Source organism: Lolium rigidum, chromosome 1, assembly GCF_022539505.1.
Source record: "Lolium rigidum isolate FL_2022 chromosome 1, APGP_CSIRO_Lrig_0.1, whole genome shotgun sequence".
Taxonomy (NCBI): domain Eukaryota; kingdom Viridiplantae; phylum Streptophyta; class Magnoliopsida; order Poales; family Poaceae; genus Lolium; species Lolium rigidum.
This window is the reverse complement of record NC_061508.1, coordinates 44,547,913-44,560,689: the sequence shown is the minus strand read 5'-3', so window position 1 is coordinate 44,560,689 and position 12,777 is coordinate 44,547,913.

Sequence of the window (12,777 nt, the reverse complement as noted above, 5' to 3'; positions counted from 1 at the left end):
GCCATCGCTATAAAACTCGTTACTATCGATAAACTCTTGCGAGCAAGTCTGTTTCCAGTGTGCACTGAATTGACAACTCCGCCGTTAAGGCTTTCAAGTATTCTTTGTCTCCCCTTGTGTCGAATCAATAAATTGGGTTTTACTTCCCTCGAAGACCGTTGCGATCCCCTATACTTGTGGGTCATCACCGAGCTGAAAAGGTTGGAGGCAAGTACTTGGAAACAATAAAGTTAGCATAATCAAGCATACCAAGGACTCGTCTCGCGAGCTCACCTTTATTACAGCCAATTGTTCATTTGGAAAACTATCATTAACAGGAACGAGATCATAAGCAATATTTTCCGATCTAGACAAATTATCAGCAACAGGATTATCAGCACCTTTCCTATCTACAATATGTAAATCAAATTCTTGCAAAAGAAGTACCCATCTAATAAGCCTTGGCTTAGCATCTTTCTTTGTCATAAGATATCTACTTGCAAAGATGATCAAGTATGAATTGTAACTTTTGAATCAACAATATAAGATCTAAACTTATCACAAGCAAAGACTACAACTAACAGTTCTTTTTCAGTTGTAGCATAATTTCTTTGAGCAAGCATCAAGAGTTTTGCTAGCATAATGAATAACATTCAGCTTTTTTATCTACTCGCTGTCCAAGAACAACACCTACAAAGAAAATCACTAGCATCACACATAATTTCAAATGGTAAGTTCCAATCAGGGGGTTCAACTATAGGGGCAGTTGTTAAGGCTTTCTTTAGAGTTTCAAAAGCTTCCTTACAATCATCATAAAAAACAAAAGGTACATCTTTTTGAAGAAGATTAGTAAGAGGCTTTGAAATCTTAGAAAAATCTTTAATAAACCTCCTATAAAACCCAGCATGACCAAGAACACTACGAATACCTTTAACATCCCTAGGATAGGGCATCTTCTCAATTGCTTCAACTTTAGCTCTATCAACTTCAATACCTCTCTCGGAAATTTTATGTCCCAATACAATTCCTTCATTAACCATAAAGTGACATTTCTCCCAATTAAGAACAAGGTTAGTTTCTTCACATCTCTGCAAAACTTTATCAAGATTCCGCAAGCAATTATCAAAAGAATTTCCATAGACGGAAAAATCGTCCATGAATACTTCTACAATACTCTCACAAAAGCCATGAAAAATAGCAGACATGCATCTTTGAAAAGTAGCAGGAGCATTACATAAACCAAAAGGCATACGCCTATAAGCATAAGTTCCGTAGGGACAAGTGAAAGTGGTTTTCTCTTGATCTTTAGTTTTAACAGCAATTTGTGAAAATCCGTAATAACCATCAAGAAAGCAAAAATGAGTATTTTTAGATAACCTTTCTAACATTTGATCAATAAATGGTAAAGGGTAATGATCTTTCTTAGTAACCTTATTAACTTTTCGATAATCAATGCACATTCTATAACCTACAACTACTCTTTGAGGGATGAGCTCATCATTATCATTAGGCACAACAGTCATTCCTCCTTTCTTAGGAACACAATGCACAGTGACTAACCCATCTACTATCAGCAATAGGATATATAATACCAGCTTCAAGGAGTCTTAATACCTCATTTCTTACCACATCCTTCATCTTAGGAATTAGACGACGCTGAGGTTCAACAACAGGCTTCGCATCATCTTCCATATTAATGGCGTGTTGGCAAATAGAGGGAGAAATCCCCTTCAAATCATCAAGAGTGTAGCCAATAGCACCTCGGTGTTTCTTCAATATTTCCAATAACCTTTCTTCTTCAAACTCTGAAAGCTTAGAACTAATAATAACAGGATATATTTTCTTATCATCAATATGAGCATATTTAAGATTATCAGTGCAATAGTTTTAAATCAAAGACAGGATCTTCCTTTGGTGGTGGTGTTGTACCCAAATCTTCCACCGGTAAATCATGCTTAAGAATAGGTTGACGAAGGAAATTTTCATCAAGTTCATCTCTTTCTTCCCCGAAAACTTCACTCTCACTATTCTCCAAATGTTGCTGCAAAGGATTACTAGGAGCAAGAGCAATAGATGCACACTGTTCAACTTTAAAATCACTATTAGGCGAATCAATTTTATAAGGAGTTTTGGTAAATTTAGAGAAATTAAACTCATAAGATTCTAAAGCAAATTTAGTCAAAATTTTCTCTTTCTTGCAATCTATAATAGCTCCACAAGTATTTAGAAAAGGTCTACCAAAAATAATAGGACAATATTTACTAGCAGCAGAACCAAGTACCAAAAAGTTAGCAGGATATTTAATCTTACCACATAAAACTTCCACATCTCGAATAATACCAATTGGAGAGATAGTTTCTCTATTAGCCAGCCGAATAACCACATCAATATCTTCAAGTTCACAAGAACCAATTTCGTGCATAATCTCCGTGTAAAGCTCATAAGGAATAGCACTAATACTTGCACCAATATCACATAAACCATAATAACAATGATCACCAATTCTAACGTATAGCATCGGAACACTAGCTTTTCTAGACTTATTAGGATGCGAAACAATATTAGAAGCATCTTCACGTAAAATAATATGACCATCTTCCACATTTTCAAGTCACAAGATCTTTAACAATTGCAACAAGCAGAGTTCAACTTTTATTTGTTCTTCAGGTTCTGTAGGTTTATTTTCACTTTTATGAATCGCACTATTTATAACAGTAGTACTCCTTCATTTTAGCAGTGGAATGGAGTTTTTTAAATATAAGCTTCGAGAATAACATGATCAACAGCTTTCAACTACAACACATTTATTTATAGATGAATCAATTTTATCTTTATACGGTTCATGATACTTATCAAAGTTCTTCTTTGGCAATTCATAATGAGAAGCAAAAGCCTTATAAAGATTTGCAAGCAACTTGAGAATCAAGACCATAAGTAGCACTCATATTACGAAATTTATCAAGATCCATAAAAGCTTCAATGCATTTATAATCATAATTTATACCCGATTCTCTATCCTTGTCGTTCTCCCATCCTTCAAGCATTTTCTTGGATCCGATTAAGAAGGTCCCTTTTAAACCCTTCCTTGTTGCGTGTAAATGATCCAGTAACAAGAAGTATCCAAACAAGGTCTTGTCTTGAAAAGAAAGTCTTGCATGGAAATTATCAATAATAATATTACCAGGAAGCTCATGAATGGGGCATTTGAGCATTAAAGACTTCAATCTCCCCCAAGCTTGGGCAATACTCTCTCCTTCATGAGGCCAAAAATTATATATACGATTCCGATCTTTGTGAATCTCACTTGGAGGATAGAACTTAGAATAAAACCGGGGCACAATATCATTCCATTCAAGAGAATCCCCATTATCCAAGAATTTATACCAATGCGCCGCTTACTGCATAAACGATACAGAGAATAGTTTCTTCCTCACTTCATCCATAGCAATACCGCACACTTGAATAAACCGCATAATTTATGTAAGAACAAGAAATGATCTCCGTGGTGGACAGCTCCATCCCCTGTATAACGGTTACCCACTACACGTTCAATAATTTTCATAGGTATTTTGTATGGTATTTCTTCCTTACCTGGCGCCTCATCCACTACCTTTGCGTAGTAGTAGATTTTCCAAATAAACACTCAAGAGAAGATCTCTCCATAATGAATTATAGCAAGAAAGTGAAATAAAATCAGCACAAACAAGTAGAAATCTCCCTTACCAATTCCACTTACCAATAGCGCTTCACTCCCAGGCAACGGCGCCGTAAAATAGTCTTGATGACCCACAAGTATAGGGGTGTATCGCAAAGATCTTCGATAAGTAAGAATGTCGATCCCAACGAGGAGCGAAGGTGTTGACAAGCAGCTTCGATGAAGGATTCACCGTAAATGCTCACGTACAAGTATTCGGGGGTTTCGGTGTAACAGATGAATAAAGTACGAGTAAGTAAAGTGCGAGAGTAATAATTGCAGCGAGTGGCCCAATCCTTTTTAGCACAAAGGACAAGCCGGTTTGTTTACTTATATTAACCAAACGTTCTTGAGGACACACGGGATTTTAGTCTAGTGCTTTCGCTACATACGGCTAATTAATCTTCATTGTTTTGATAAGTGTTGTGTGGGTGAACCTATGCTAATGTACCGCCCTTCCTAGGACTAATACATACTTGTGATTATACCCCTTGCAAGCATCCGCAACTACAAGAAAGTAATTAAGATAAATCTAACCACGAGCCTTAAACTCGAGATCCTCGCGATCCCTCCCGCATCGATATACCAACGGGGCTCAGTGTTTCGTCACTCCGGCAACCCCGCAATTGGCAAACGAGTACAAGATGCATTCCCCTAGGCCCATAAAGGTGAAGTGTCGTGTAGTCGACGTTCACACGACACCACTAGAAGAATAATACCACAACTTAAATATCATAACATTGAATATTACTCAACCATACTTCACTACTAACATTTAGACTTCACCCATGTCCTCAAGAACTAAACGAACTACTCACGAGACATCATATGGAACATGATCGAGGTGATATGATAATGAATAACAATCTGAACATAAACCTTGGTTCAACGGTTTCACTCAATAGCATCAATAACAAGTAGAAATCAACACCGGGAGAGTTTCCCCTATCAAACAATCAAGATCAAACCCAAATTGCTACAGCGGTGACGAGGTGCAGCGGTGGAGACGGCGGTGATGGTGATGAAGATGATGGTGATGGTGATGGAGATGATGTCCAGCTCGATGACGGTGACGATGGCGTCGATTTCCCTCCGGGAGGGAATTTCCCCGGCGGATTCCTCGCCCACCGGAGAGCTCTTTTCTCTCCGGTGTTCTCCGCCCCGCGAGGCGGCCGTGGCTCGTTCGACGTACCCCTCCGGCTTAGGTTTTCGGGACGAAGGCATACGCGAAGAAAAGGAGGCGAGAGGTGCCGTGGGCCCCCTCCTCACAGGGCGGCGCGGCCGTGGCGGGGCCCGCGCCGGCCCGTGAGGGGGCCCATCGCGGCCCTCCTCGGCTCCCCCTTCCGGCTCCCTTCGTCATCCGGAAACATAGGAATTTTCGTATAATTTCCTTCAACTCGTTGATCTTCCGAAATATTGCATTCCGACGGTGCTTTTTCTAGCGTAATCCCGGCTCCGGTGTGCGATCCCCAAATAATCATGAAACATGCAAAATAGATGAAATAACATAAGTATCATCTCCAAATATGAAATATATCAATGAATAACAGCAAATTATGATATAAAATAGTGATGCAAATTGGACGTATCAGTCCACTAGTGAAAGTATAATCCCTAGGCCTTGTTTCCAAATACTGCAATCATCGCTTGTTTACTGTTTTACTGCTTGTTTACTTCCTGCAATATTACTACCATCAACTGCACGCCAGCAAGCACTTTTCTGGCGCCATTACTACTGTCATATTCATTCATACCACTTGTATTTCACTATCTCTTCGCTGAACTAGTGCACCTTGATGGCGTGTAACTCACACGTTCGTTGGGAACCCCAAGAGGAAGGTATGATGCGCACAGCAGCAAGTTTTCCCTCAGAAAGAAACCAAGATTTATCGAACCAGGAGGAGCCAAGAAGCACGTTGAAGGTTGATGGCGGCGGGATGTAGTGCGGCGCAACACCAGGGATTCCGGCGCCAACGTGGAACCCGCACAACACAAACAAAGTACTTTGCCCCAACGAAACAGCTGAGGTTGTCAATCTCACCGGCTTGCCGTAACAAAGGATTAACCGTATTGTGTGGAAGATGATTGTTTGCAAGAAAACAAGAAAACAAGTATTGCAAGAGATTGTATTTCAAGTATAAAAGAATGGACCGGGGTCCACAGCTCACTAGAGGTGTCTCTCCCATAAGATAAAAGCATGTTGGGTGAACAAATTACAGTCGGGCAATTGACAAATAGAGAGGGCACCGCAATGCACATACATGGCATGATAAATATAGTGAGATTTAATTGGGCATTACGACAAAGTACATAGACCGCCATCCAACCGCATCTATGCCTAAAAAGTCCACCTTCAGAGTTATCATCCGAACCCCTCCAGTATTAAGTTGCAAAGCAACAGTACAATTGCATTAAGTATGGTGCGTAATGTAATCAATAACTACATCCTTAGACATAGCATCAATGTTTTATCCCTAGTGGCAACAAGACAACACAACCTTAGAACTTTCTCGTCACTGTCCCAGGTATCAATGTAGGCATGAACCCACTATCGAGCATAAATACTCCCTCTTGGAGTTAAGAGTACAAACTTGGCCAGAGCCTCTACTAATAACGGAGAGCATGCAAGATCATAAACAACACATAAGTAATAACTTGATAATTAACATAACATAGTATTCTCTATCCATCGGATCCCGACAAACACAACATATAGAATTACAGATAGATGATCTTGATCATGTTAGGCAGCTCACAAGATCCAACAATGAAGCACAATGAGGAGAAGACAACCATCTAGCTACCGCTATGGACCCATAGTCCAGGGGTGAACTACTCACTCATCACTCCGGAGGCGACCATGGCGGTGTAGAGTCCTCCGGGAGATGAATCCCCTCTCCGGCAGGGTGCCGGAGGAGATCTCCGTAATCCCCCGAGATGGGATTGGCGGCGGCGGCGTCTCGCAAGGTTTTCCGTATCGTGGCTCTCGGCACCGGGGGTTTCGCGACGGAGGCTTTAAGTAGGCGGAAGGGTAGGTCGGGAGGCGGCGCGAGGGACCCACACCATAGGTCGGCGCGGCCCGCCTCGGCCGCGCCGGCCTATGGTGCCGTGCCCTCGTGGCCCCTCTTCGTAATCCTCTTCGGTCTTCCGGAAGCTTCGTGGCAAAATAGGACCCCGGGTCTTGATTTCGTCCAATTCCGAGAATATTTCGTTACTAGGATTTCGAAACCAAAAACAACAAAGAATCGGCTCTTCGGCATCTTGTTAATAGGTTAGTTCCGTAAAATGCACGAATATGACATAAAGTGTGCATAAAACATGTAGATATCATCAATAATGTGGCATGGAACATAAGAAATTATCGATACGTTGGAGACGTATCAGCATCCCCAAGCTTAGTTCTCGCTCGTCCCGAGCAGGTAAAACGATAACAAAAATAATTTCGAAGTGACATGCCATCATAATCTTGATCATACTATTTGTAAGCATATGTAATGAATGCAGCGATCAAAACAATGGTAATGACATGAGTAAACAAGTGAATCATAAAGCAAAGACTTTTCATGAATAGTACTTCAAGACAAGCATCAATAAGTCTTGCATAAGAGTTAACTCATAAAGCAATAAATCAAAGTAAAGGTATTGAAGCAACACAAAGGAAGATTAAGTTTCAGCGGTTGCTTTCAACTTATAACATGTATATCTCATGGATAATTGTCAACATAGAGTAATATAACAAGTGCAATATGCAAGTATGTAGGAATCAATGCACAGCTCACACAAGTGTTTGCTTCTTGAGGTGGAGAGAGATAGGTGAACTCGACTCAACATAAAAGTAAAAGAATGGTCCTTCAAAGAGGAAAGCATCGATTGCTATATTTGTGCTAGAGCTTTATTTTGAAAACATGAAACAATTTTGTCAACGGTAGTAATAAAGCATATGAGTTATGTAAATTATATCTTACAAGTTGCAAGCCTCATGCATAGTATACTAATAGTGCCCGCACCTTGTCCTAATTAGCTTGGACTACCGGATCATCACAATGCACATGTTTTAACCAAGTGTCACAATGGGGTACCTCCATGCCGCCTCGTACAAGGGTCTAAGGAGAAAGTTCGCATTGGATTTCTCGCTTTTGATCATTCTTCAACTTAGACACCCATACCGGGACAACATGAACAACAGATAATGGACTCCTCTTTAATGCATAAGCATGTAGCAACAATTATTATTCTCACATGAGATTGAGGATATGTGTCCAAAACTCGAAACTTCCACCATGATTCATGGCTTTAGTTAGCGGCCCAATGTTCTTCTCTAACAATATGCATGCTTAACCATAAGGTGGTAGATCTCTCTTACTTCAGTACAAGACGGACATGCATAGCAACTCACATGATATTCAACAAAGAATAGTTGATGGCGTCCCCGTAAACATGGTTATCGCACAACAAGCAACTTAATAAGAGATAAAGTGCATAAGTACATATTCAATACCACAATAGTTTTTAAGGCTATTTTGTCCCATGAGCTATATATTGCAAAGGCGAATGATGGAATTTTAAAGGTAGCACTCAAGCAATTTACTTTGGAATGGCGGAAAAATACCATGTAGTAGGTAGGTATGGTGGACACAAATGGCATAGTAGTTGGCTCAAGTATTTTGGATGCATGAGAAGTATTCCCTCTCGATACAAGGTTTAGGCTAGCAAGGCTATTTGAAACAAACACAAGGATGAACCGGTGCAGCAAAACTCACATAAAAGACATATTGAAAACATTATAAGACTCTACACCGTCTTCCTTGTTGTTCAAACTCAATACTAGAATTATCTAGACCTTAGAGAGACCAAATATGCAAACCAAATTAGCAAGCTCTAAGTGTTTCTTCATTAATGGGTGCAAAGTATATGATGCAAGAGCTTAAACATGAGCACAACAATTGCCAAGTATCACATTATCCAAGATATTATAGCAAATACTACATGTATCATTTTCCAATTCCAACCATATAACAATTTAACGAAGAAGAAACTTCGCCATGAATATTATGAGTAAAGCATAAGGACATATTTGTCCATATGCAACAGCGGAGCGTGTCTTTCTCCCATACAGTGAATGCTAGGATCCAACTTTATTCAAACAAAACAAAAAACAAAAACAAACCGACGCTCCAAGCAAAGTGCATAAGATGTGACGGAATAAAAATGTAGTTTCAGGGGAGGAACTCGATGATGTTGTCGATGAAGAAGGGGATGCCTTGGGCATCCCCAAGCTTAGACGCTTGAGTCTTCTTAAAATATGCAGGGGTGAACCACCGGGGCATCCCCAAGCTTAGAGCTTTCACTCCTCTTGATCATAGTATATCATACTCCTCTCTTGATCCTTGAAAACTTCCTTCACACCAAACTTCAAGCAAACTCATTAGAGGGTTAGTGCACAATAAAAATTTACATGTTCAGAGGTGACACAATCATTCTTTACACTTCTGGACATTGCATAAAGCTACTGGACATTAATGGATCAAAGAAATTCATCCAACATAGCAAAAGAGGCAATGTGAAATAAAAGGCAGAATCTGTCAAAACAGAACAGTTCGTAAAGATGAATTTTAAAATGGCACCAGACTTGCTCAAATGGAAAAACTCAAAACTAATGAAAGTTGCGTACATATCTGAGGATCACTCACGTAAATTGGCATAATTTTCTGAGTGACCTACAGAGAATTAGGCCCAGATTCGTGACAGCAAAGAAATCTGTTTCTGCGCAGTAATCCAAATCTTGTATGAACCTTACTATAGAGACTTTACTTGGCACAAAAAACATGATAAGGAGAGGTTGCTACAGTAGTAAACAACTTCCAAGACTCAAATATAAAACAAAGTACTGTAGTAAAAACATGGGTTGTCTCCCATAAGCGCTTTTCTTTACGCCTTTCAGCCTAGGCGCGTAAAGTGTATATCAAGTATTATCGAGAGATGGAGCATTGATATCATAAGCTCCCCCATCTGTAGTGGTACTAAGGGCTTTGTCAATTTTAGGCTTATAATAATATTTCTTTGGTTTAGGCACTTTAGAGGCATACATGAACTTTTGCTCCTTACCCACATAAGCTTTTTCTCTAAACTTTATAGATGAAAAGGTTGAACCCAAGGTTCCCATAGCTTTTTCAAGTTCACCAATCCTATTGATTTGATCATCATGGATAACACAAGTTCCTAGGACACTAATTCTTTCATCAATTCCTCCTAAGGATTTATCAAGTTCATCAGTTTTATCAAGTAACATTTCCAACTTAGTTTCAACACTCGGAAAATTTGTCTCTATGGTTTCCAATTTTTTCATAACATCCTCAAGTGAGGTTTCAATTTTAGTTTCATTAACAGGTGGTGTTCCAAATAAACTCTCAATAATGCAACTAGCTTCTAAAGCGGGAGCGCCTAGGAAGTTACCCCCCGCGAGACAATCAAGAACATATCTATTCCAGCCTAGAGATACCAACATAAAAATTCCCGAGTAGGATAGTGGTGGAGTGTTTCTTAGTGCACCTATTATGGGCATTACTAATTCTATACCAAGCATCTTTTAAACATTCTCCCCCTTGTTGCTTAAATGAACGAACTTCAACTTCAGGATTACTCATTTTAGCAGTAGTAAATAAAGCAAACTAGATAAAGTAAATGCAAGTAACTAATTTTTTTTGTGTTTTTAATATAGAGAGCAAGACAGTAAATAAAGTAAAGCTAGCAACTAATTTTTTTGTGTTTTGTTTTAGTGCAGCAAACAAAGTAGTAAATAAAATAAAGCAAGACAAAAACAAAGTAAAGAGATTGAGAAGTGGAGACTCCCCTTGCAGCGTATCTTGATCTCCCCGGCAACGGCGCCAGAAAATATGCTGCTGGCGTGAAGTTGGCGTGGGAGATAGAAATCTTTGTGGTGCAACTTTTCTTCAGATCGTCCCCGGCAACGGCGCCAGAAAATATGCTTGATGGCGTGTAACTCACACGTTCGTTGGGAACCCCAAGAGGAAGGTATGATGCGCACAGCAGCAAGTTTTCCCTCGTAAAGAAACCAAGGTTTATCGAACCAGGAGGAGCCAAGAAGCACGTTGAAGGTTGATGGCGGCGGGATGTAGTGCGGCGCAACACCAGGGATTCCGGCGCCAACGTGGAACCCGCACAACACAAACAAAGTACTTTGCCCCAACGAAACAGATGAGGTTGTCAATCTCACCGGCTTGCTGTAACAAAGGATTAACCGTATTGTGTGGAAGATGATTGTTTGCAAGAAAACAAGAAAACAAGTATTGCAAGAGATTGTATTTCAAGTATAAAAGAATGGACCGGGGTCCACAGCTCACTAGAGGTGTCTCTCCCATAAGATAAAAGCATGTTGGGTGAACAAATTACAGTCGGGCAATTGACAAATAGAGAGGGCACCGCAATGCACATACATGGCATGATAAATATAGTGAGATTTAATTGGGCATTACGACAAAGTACATAGACCGCCATCCAACCGCATCTATGCCTAAAAAGTCCACCTTCAGAGTTATCATCCGAACCCCTCCGGTATTAAGTTGCAAAGCAACAGTACAATTGCATTAAGTATGGTGCGTAATGTAATCAATAACTACATCCTTAGACATAGCATCAATGTTTTATCCCTAGTGGCAACAAGCACAACACAACCTTAGAACTTTCTCGTCATCGTCCTGGTATCAATGTAGGCATGAACCCACTATCGAGCATAAATACTCCCTCTTGGAGTTAAGAGTACAAACTTGGCCGAGCCTCTACTAATAACGGAGAGCATGCAAGATCATAAACAACACATAAGTAATAACTTGATAATTAACATAACATAGTATTCTCTATCCATCGGATCCCGACAAACACAACATATAGAATTACGGATAGATGATCTTGATCATGTTAGGCAGCTCACAAGATCCAACAATGAAGCACAATGAGGAGAAGACAACCATCTAGCTACTGCTATGGACCCATAGTCCAGGGGTGAACTACTCACTCATCACTCCGGAGGCGACCATGGCGGTGTAGAGTCCTTCGGGAGATGAATCCCCTCTCCGGCAGGGTGCCGGAGGAGATCTCCGTAATCCCCCGAGATGGGATTGGCGGCGGCGGCGTCTCAGTAAGGTTTTCCGTATCGTGGCTCTCGGTACTGGGGGTTTCGCGACGGAGGCTTTAAGTAGGCGGAAGGGTAGGTCAGGAGGCGGCGCGAGGGACCCACACCATAGGGCGGCGCGGGCCCCCCTCTGGCCGCGCCGGCCTATGGTGCCAGGCCCTCGTGGCCCCTCTTCGTAACCTCTTCGGTCTTCCAGAAGCTTCGTGGCAAAATAGGACCCTGGGTCTTGATTTCGTCCAATTCCGAGAATATTTCGTTACTAGGATTTCTGAAACCAAAAACAACAGAAAACAAAGAATCGGCTCTTCGGCATCTTGTTAATAGGTTAGTTCCAGAAAATGCACGAATATGACATAAAGTGTGCATAAAACATGTAGATATCATCAATAATGTGGCATGGAACATAAGAAATTATCGATACGTTGGAGACGTATCACACCTATACATCTGACAAGTGTATTTGGTGTGTTGGGGACACAAGAGACTTCTTGCTTTGTGATTGCAGGGTTGCATGAGAGGGATATCTTTGACCTCTTCCTCCCTGAGTTCGATAAACCTTGGGTGATCCACTTAAGGGAAACTTGTCGCTGTTCTACAAACCTCTCGCTCTTGGAGGCCCAACACTGTCTACAAGAATAGAAGCACCCGTAGACATCAAGCACTTTTCTGGCGCCGTTGCCGGGGAGGAAAGGTAAAAGGCACTCATACTCCGGTCCCAGGTAACTAAGTACTTTTCTGTTGCCATTGTGTGAGTGTTCGAAGCTATTTCCTTTAGATCCTGCAATTGCATCTTTTTGTTTCTTGTTTACACTAGTTAGGCTTAATGGAAGACAACAACAAAATGAGAGATCTTTATGAACTTTATCTTGAATTAGGACATGATGTGTTTGAAGAGAAAATTAAAAAACCCATGGAACTTATGCATGCTAATGGGAATGTTATTAGTATGAATGCT